The sequence below is a fragment of the Cololabis saira genome, chromosome 15 (genome assembly GCF_033807715.1).
Source record: "Cololabis saira isolate AMF1-May2022 chromosome 15, fColSai1.1, whole genome shotgun sequence".
Classification (NCBI taxonomy): Eukaryota; Metazoa; Chordata; class Actinopteri; order Beloniformes; family Belonidae; genus Cololabis; species Cololabis saira.
Window position 1 is genome coordinate 27,039,354 of NC_084601.1, and position 9,229 is coordinate 27,048,582.

Sequence of the window (9,229 nt, forward strand, 5' to 3'; positions counted from 1 at the left end):
ACTATTGTTTTTACATTCATTTAGGACTGCACATTTTTTCTTTACCATTACAGTAATTAATATGTATACATACAGATCCATATGTGGTTATGACATTATATTTTATTTAAAGACACATGTATGTAGATAGTATGTACATGTTACTACTACATACTGCTACTATATATATATATATATATATATATATATATATATATATATATATATATATATATATATATATATATATATATATTGAATGAAACTCTGAATATATTGAATGAAACTCTGAATATATTGAATGAAATTCTGAATATATTGAATGAAACCCCGAATAAATTGAATGAACCTTGAATATATTGAATGAAACCCCGAATATATTGAATGAAACTCTGAATATATTGAATGAACCTTGAATATATTGAATGAAACCCCGCATATATTGAATGAAACCCCAAATATATTGAGTGAACCTTGAATATATTGAATGAAACTCTGAATATATTGAATGAACCATGAATATATTGAATGAAACACCGAATGTATTGAATGAAGTTTTACTGAAGTCAAGTCAGGTGATAGCCTTCAGAATTTGCTGGCTTAACAAAATGGCATCAGCTGAAATATTCCAGTAATTTACTGAACTGGAAAACTTTTTTGCTACAGGTTGTACTCCAAATGACACTAACAGTTTGGAGACTATATTGCGTCAAACTGAGGATCATATCTCCATTATTGCATCATTCAGAGTGCTTATGAGTAATAATGTTCAACAAAACATTGCTGAAAGAACATTATGCATCCTTCTTGAAGGACTCTACGAGTCTCTAAGGGAGATGTTGGCGGAAATAACAGTCCAGCTGGAAGTTGATGGACAAGCGCATGGCATGGGCACACATTCTGCATCTCAGAGAGGAAGGCCGAGGTAAGTAATATTTAAACAAGTGTATGGGGAAAGAGGCTAATGCAGGCCAAGAATAATATCTACTTTCAAACTTATTATTATTTATCATTACTTAAAAATTATTATAGGCTGCAAGGTACTAAGACAATTTATTCACATGTGAATAAACACATTAACACATTTGTTTTTTATTTTATTTTTTGTCTTTGAAGGTACAACATACCAGCTGCTCAGTTGATTCACATGCGAGATTTAGGATTTAGCTGGATCGCCATATCTCGGATGCTGTCTGTAAACATCCGAACACTGTACAACTACAGGACACAACTCAGTCTGGTGGATTATGGGAGTTTCACTGACATTAAAAATTACGATCTGGATAGTCTAATTGCTGATATTGTCAGACAAACCCCCGGTTCTGGAGAGACCTATGTCACTGGTAGTTTGAGAGGGAGAGGAATGAAAGTTCAGCGTTGGCGGGTACGAGAGCCCCCCGGGTTCCCCCCACATTCCTAGGTCAATAATTCTATAAAAAGTGCCTTTGTTGTTCACATAAAACTCAACTTATCATCATAAGCATATCAGAAATGACACCATCCACGACTCTGGCCAGACTCTCTATGTCAAACCATTCAAAAGTTATGGCAGAAAATAGGAACTATGAAATATCGACCAATCAGAAGAAGGGGCGGTGCCAATTTACACCAATGAAGGTTAAGGACTCTAAACCAAATCCAATGACACCTCCCACGACTCTTTATGTCAAACCATTCAAAAGTTCTGGCAGAAAAAAGGAACTACCAAATATCAACCAATCAGAAGAAGGGATGGGGCTAATTTGCACCAATTATGGTCAAGGACTCAAAACCATGTCCGATGACACCACCCACGACTCTTTATGTCAAACCATTCAAAGGTTATGGCAGAAAGTAGGGACTATCAAATATGGACAAATCAGAAGAAGGAGGGGCGCGCTTTTGACTGAGAAAAGTAATGCCCATTGTCGCAGGATCGAGACACACATTTTGATGTATAACACACCTGGGTGCACGTTACGGTTCGGGCCGCATTAACGGCCGAAGAAATGGTATAAATTGCGCCAAAATTACACGATTCATTCAAAATGGCCGACTTCCTGTTCGGTTTCGGCCATGGTGCCAAGAGACTTTTCTTTAAGTTGCGACATGATACAGGTATATACCAATTATCGTGCATGTACGTCAAACCGTATTGTGGGGCTTAAGGCACAAAGTTTTCTAGGGGTCGCTGTTGAGCCATTAGGCGACGCCCATTAATGCAAACCATTAAATATCAAATTATTTGCCAGGCCTGGAATAAAATAGCAAATTTACAGGGATGTAACACCCCCACCCTCAAAATCAAACATATGCCCTAAAAAAAAAAGTATTTTTATTTACTATTTTTGTTTATTTATTATTTATGAGTATCTGCTACTGGGGTGCAGAGGTTTGGTTGGGCGAGTGTGTTTACTGTTGGAGGTGGCCTTTACTAAATCACCTGTCAGCTCAGGTCCACTGGTGTGGGAGGAGCTGGAGCTGCTGCAGGTGTGCTGATGGAGAGCGACCCCCTCCTCTACCGGGAGCCAACCAGAGGAAACTTCTCCCCTACAAAACTGCTGCTGGAGCAGTGCTCTTTGGCAGTCGTCTCACACCACCTCATGTGTGAAGATGTGCTGTCCGTTCTGTCTGATGTTGTGAGAGCTTTGGGGCCAAATGTTTGGTTTCCCTCAGCCATTCTGCCCAAGCAGTTTGTGGCCCTGCTAAATCTTGTTGATTGAATAACTTGTGAAAGTAATGGAAAACAGTAAGGTAAATATTAGATAGCTCCAACGCTTGAGTTGTATGTAAAAGCCTACTTTGATGAGGATTGGTTTAGAGTAGTTAGTATAGTTAATATTATTGTAATTTTGTTTTGGTTAAAGGTTAGGTTTAGTTAGTGGATTTATTATTTTAAGGTTAGGGTCCAGGGGTCCGTTTCACAAAGCAGGTTTAGTGAAAACTCTGAGTCTGTTAACCCTGAAATGAGGGAAACTCTGAGTTTTCCGTTTCACAAAGGGAGGTAACTCAAACCAGAGAAAGAGGAGTAACTCTAGCCTGTTTCACAAAGAGAGGTAAGTTAAGCTCTCGGTCAGTTACCGTAGTAACAGACGCTCTGAACCTAACCTGGTCGGGACCAGGTTTGTCAATGAACCTGGAGTTTCTCTGCGTCTCCGCCTCTTTCAGAGCCACACGCACATTTGATTTCCTCATTCATTCAGTCAGCAGGCGAGTTTTGGCGAAGTTCTGCCTCTGTCATTAAAAACAGAGTCAGTATATATATTAGAAGTCCATTGTCACAAACATGGCATGTCCTTTTGATGAAGACACAGTTGATGAAGGTGCAGCATTAATGCGCTGAGAATTAAATATTCGTCGGGAGATGGTTATCAGACCGCGTAATACATGTACATTACAGGCAAAGCAATATATGTTAATCCTTTATTTGTTATAATTTTGATGATTGAATTGTTTAATGATTTCATAATATATTTAAATTTTTTGAGATTTTTTATTGGGGTTTTCATAAACTGTGAGCCATAATCATTAAAATTATAACAAACAAAGGCTTGAAATATCTCACTTTGCATGTAGTGGGAAATAATATTTGTTTCACCTTAAGTTGAATTTACTACGAATTAAGTTTTTGCAATATATTCAAATTTTCTGACCTCCACCCAAATTTACCCAAGGGTACTATAATAAGTCTATCTATCTATCATGGTGTTCTGAAGCAGGGAGAGATCTAAAACATGCTGGATAGGTGCTCTCCAGGACCGGAGTTGGAGAACCCTGGCATAATATGTGTCTGTATTGGTTCAATACGGAACGCAACTTTTAATTCCCAATTACGGAACAATTTCGTATTTCAAGGGACGGGTGGCAAGCCTAAACCTGTCCAAGCCATCAAGGAGTTCCACAGGATTGCAGGTGAATGATGTGGAGATCTGTTAAATTAATTTTATATTATATTCTGTGCTGTGGTGTTACTCTTTTTTCAAAAAACATGTTCAAATTCGCCGTATGCGCGCATTAAAATCTCTAATTCCATTCGGGTGAAAAAGGACACGGCGTGAAGTATGTGGATCTTCAGATGCAATGTTTCCTCAAAGGGATTTTGTAAATTGAAATGATAAATAAAGTTTAAAATAAAAAAAAGAAAAAGTATGTCGCTCTTTTGTGTCGCCGGTTGCCATGGTGAACCCTTGTATCAGCGCTCTACTGATGATGGCTTTTTATTTCCCTCACGCACGAGCTTAACTCCAGGTGAAACTACTTAGAGTTGAGTAAATTACCTCAAATCCTCTGTTCTGGAACCGAAAACTCATAGTTTCCGATCTCAGAGTAGATCAACTAAGAGTTCAGGATTAGACTCAGAGTTTGTTGAACCTGCTTTGTGAAACGGACCCCAGTTCTTTATGCTTATTTCTTTGGTTTACGTTGGAGTTATTTTCTTTATATAAACTTTAGTTCTTGGGTTTAAATTGTAAACTGTTTTCCATGCTGTTGCACTTCAACTTGAACAAAAGAACCATTTGGTCAAAATAAAAACATATCTTTACTCGCAAAACCTGCCTTTCATTTGCGTATTCTATGATCCCTAGTAGCAGAGTACGTAATAAATAAACAAAAATAGTAAATAAAAATAGCAAATTTACAGGGATGTAACAACCCCTCAGTTAAAGAAGGAAAAACCCACAACTCTCACTGAAATCACTTGAAACTTACAAAAGTAACAATAAATAAAAATGTATTGAAAATTAAATAATCAAAATCAGCCATTACTTTTCAATTGTTGATTAACATAGTTAGTAAAAAAGAAAAACTAATGAAATAGGGCTGGACAAAAATGATGGTACCCATAACTTAATATTTTGTTGCACAACCTTTTGAGGCAATCAATGCAATTAAACAATTTCTGTATTTGTCAATCAGCGTTCTGCAGCTGTCAACAGGTATTTTGGCCCACTCCTCATGAGCAAACTGCTAGTTGTCTCAGGTTTGATGGGTGTCTTCTCCAAATGGCATGTTTCAGCTCCTTCCACAGATGTTCAATGGGATTCAGATCTGGGCTCATGGAAGGCCACTTTAGAATAGTCCAACGCTTTTCTCTCAGCCATTCTTGGGTGTTTTTGGCTGTGTGTTTTGGATCGTTGTCCTGTTGGAAGATCCATGACCTGCGACTGAGACCAAGCTTTCTGACACTAGGCAGCACATTTCTCTCCAGAATGCCTTGATAGTGTTCAGATTTCATTTTACCTTGCACACATTCAAGACACCCTGTGCCAGATGCAGCAAAGCAGCCCCAAAACATTACTGAGCCTCCTCCATGTTTCACCGTAGGGAAACCAAAAAGCTCCAGTTTGGTCTCATCTGTCCAAAGGACATTCTCCCAGAAGCTTTGTGGCTTGTCAACATGCATTTTTGCAAATTCCAGTCTCGCTTTTTTATGACACATCAACTCTATGTTCATAGACTCAAAAACCAAGCATACGAAGAAAAGAACACTGTCCCTAAGTTATTTAGGGGCTCTGTAACATCCACCATAAATGCAAGATCCTGCATCCATTCTGTTGACTTAAATTTTAACACTGGTTTGCCCTTTTTTTCCATGAAATGTTTGATTTCCTCTCTTAAATCAAAGAAGCGCCTTAGCACAGCACCTTGACTTAACCATCTTACCTCGGTGTGGTATGGCAGGCCATAGTTGTGGTCTTTCTCTCTGAGAAGGCTGTCAAACTGACGATGATTCAGGCCTCTGGATCGGATGAAATTTACGGTTCGGACGACCACCTCCATGACATTATTCATCTTCAATGACTTGCAACACAATGTCTCCTGTTGCAAAATACAATGAAAAGTCCAAAAATCACGTCCTCCATTTGCAGCCTGCACCTTCTCTCTGAATTTTGTCCCAACACCTGCTTTTCTCCCGGTCATTGAAGGTGCACCATCTGTAGCCAGACTGACAGCGCAAGATCAGTCCACTCCAACCCTGTCCAGCGCTCCGACGAGGGCGGTGAAAATATCAGCTGCTGTTGTGGTGTCCGTCATTGGCACCAACTCCACGAACTCCTCGGTGACGGCCAAAGTGTCATCAACTCCGTGGATGAATATCGCCAGTTGCGCAACATCTGTAATGTCCGTGCTTTCATCGATTGCAACTGAAAACGCAATAAATGACTTTACTTTGCGCTTCAATTGGCTGTCCAAATCCTCTGCAAGATCAGAAATCCTGTCTGCAACTGTGTTTCTTGTCAGACTGATATTTGCAAAAGCCTGACGCTTCAGCATGCATGTCTTCACAAATTCACCCTCACTAAATGGTTTTGAAGCCAATGCAATTTCATTAGCAATAAGGTAGCTGGCTTTCACTGCAGTATCACTTATTTCTCATCTACGAGAAAACACAGAGTGCTGCTTCTTCAGAGCCGTCAAAAGTTAATTTACCTTGTCTAGTCTCTGCTGTCCTTGCTTTAGTTTTAGTATAGCAAGTTTTAGTATTTTTCGGTATGAAGAGTCATAGTGGCGTCGAAGGTTATATTCTTTCAGCACTGAAACCTGCTGTGAACATACCAAACACACAGGTTTCCCATTCACTTCTGTGAATAAATAGGATGATGACCATTTTTCTTGGAAAACTCTGCACTCTGTGTCCACTTTTCTCTTTTTTGACAGAGACATTTTGGGGCAATGAGGGTGCCAAAGCGTGTAATGTTCAAAGTAGAAGACATAAGGCAGTTAGTTCCAGGCCATCTGTCAGGCCTACTTGCTGCCCCGGTATAAACAGTTTGCCTGCTTAACATAATTTATATTGCGCCATCCAGTGGACACATTCAGAACAGCAGTTTCTTTCATTGAAAATTTGCAGCTAATTTTAACTTCAAATCATTTTGCGGGCCGGATTAAACCCGTTCGCAGGCCTGATTTGGCCCGCGGGCCGTAAGTTTGACAACTCTGGTTTAAAGAATAGGGTTCTCAAACTTTTCCACTTCCGGACCCCTAAATTGACACAAACTGAGATGTAGCGGAGTAGAAGTATAAAGTATCATACAATGCAAATACTCAAGTAAAGGACCTGAAATCTTTATTTAAGAACAATTGGGTACATGTACTTAGTTACTGTCCACGACATGACAAGTCAGTTATGTACATTTCCCATTGATACTAAATTGACAATGAACCAGTCCATACAAAGTAGGAACACAGAACCATTAATAATAATAATACATTTTATTTATATGGCGCCTTTCATGACACTCAAGGTCGCCTGACAGAGCAAGAAAAACAGTGACAACAGTAAAAAACAAGTTTAAAAAGAAATACAACACATTGTCGACAGCAGAGTCTAATCTAGATGTTCATATGCCTGCCTGAATAGATGGGTTTTGAGGTATGATTTAAAGGTGGGAAGAGTGTCTATGTTCCTGATGTCGGGGGGGAGGCTGTTCCAGAGGCGAGGGGCAGAGCGGCTGAAAGCTCTACCCCCCATGGTGGACAGGCGGGCTGGGGGAACAGTGAGGTTGGTGGAGGAGGCACACCTGAGTGACCGGGTGGGAGTGTTGATATGGATGAGGTCTGACAGGTAAGGGGGGGCAAGATTATGGATGGCATTGAAAGTGTTGATGAGGATTTTGTAGTCTATAGGGTATTTGATGGGAAGCCAGTGGAGTTGGTGGAGAACGGGGGTAATGTGGGAGATGGCAGGGGTTTTGGTAATGATGCGGGCTGAAGCATTCTGGACCAGCTGGATTTTATGGAGGAGTTTGTGGGGGAGACCGAATAGAAGGGAGTTGCAATAATCGAGACGGGAGGTGACCAGAGAGTGAACCAGGATGGCAGTGCTGTTGGGGGTGAGTGAGGGGCGGAGGCGGTTTATGTTGCGGAGGTGGAAGTAGGCGGACCGGATGGTCATTAATCAGAAGGCCTTACACATAAAATACAGGCATCTTCAAAGACACTTTTACTTAATTAAAGTAATTTTCTTTGGGCTGACTTTAACTTTTACAGTACTAGTAAATGAAAGGTAAAACATGCACTGTATGCATAATGAAAATAATTAACCATGGAATACTGTAAATGGCCCATAATGTATGGAAATTCTGCTCTTTTCAGATCAATCTACAAAAATGATTTCCCCCGTGTTGTCAGATGAAAGAGGTAAATAAATGAATAACCAACAATAACTAGAGCAGCACTACCTCCCCACAGTAATCTTTGATTTTCATTCATGCCAACACGGATAAAATCTATCCAGAAAAATGCTTTGCATCCAGCATGTAAGCAAATACGGATTAAATTACTTCAAACATCATGTTTGGTTTCAATTGGGTACATGTACTTAGTTACTGTCCACGACAAGACAAGTCAGGGAAGCATATTTCCCATTGACACTAAATTGACAATGAACCAGTCCATACAAAGTATCAGGCTCTTCCAAACCCTGGTGAATTGCGTATGGCAAAATCCATATCAGATTTGAAAGCAGTGTATACTGCATGAACTGGAATGCGAAGAATATTTTCACAAGCATTCGCCTGTGGAAATCGGGAATAGGACTTTGGAGAGAAGCCCAGTGCTGGAACACTGTCAAAACCAGTAAGGAACATGAGAATATCCGCCAGACAGACATTGTTTTCAACTGTAAGACATAAAAAAGATTAACACAATTAAATGATGACTACCAGCATTTTCCTAAAGTCATGAAGTATTATACCACTGAAGTTATGCAAAGTTGGTGAGTAGTTAAATTCCCCTAAAGCAGCATTAGGCATTCGTTTTTATTTTTGAAATGACACAGTAATTTGAAAGGACAGCTCAGAATGTAATTGACTATAAACTTTAATCATATAACTTAACTTATACTTTATTATACACTCTATGTTAAAATAGATCTATGCTTTAGAGCAGATAGGAAGCCCTGTTAGCCCTGGAACCACCTGTGTTTAGGGCTAAGCTATGCTGTGGAAAAGTACCTAAAGTTCCTAATATGGTATAAACAATCAGGACACCCTTATAAAACAATGCTGAAAGGAACTAAAACTGAAAGGACAGAATCTCAGGTGATGTTTGAAAACCTTACAGCAGCTTGTTACAGAGCAGCACATTACCTACATGTTTCAATATTTATTTTACTGTAACATTTATTGTGACAGTCTATGTTGTTATTTTTTAATATTAATTTTGGTCTCAGATTTATAGTTAAGTAAAATAAAATGTCCCTACCAAAGTTAAAACCAAACCTACGCCCTTGTTTTGTAGAATGTATTTCTTGTATTTTAATTACAAA

General features: G+C 39.3%; 1 pseudogene; it reads right to left on the reverse strand.

The window, feature by feature from the left end:
- Window positions 1–5,409: 5,409 nt before the first annotated feature.
- On the reverse strand, window positions 5,410–6,624 carry LOC133460817 (general transcription factor II-I repeat domain-containing protein 2A-like; annotated as a pseudogene).
- Between the last annotated feature and the right edge of the window lie 2,605 nt (window positions 6,625–9,229).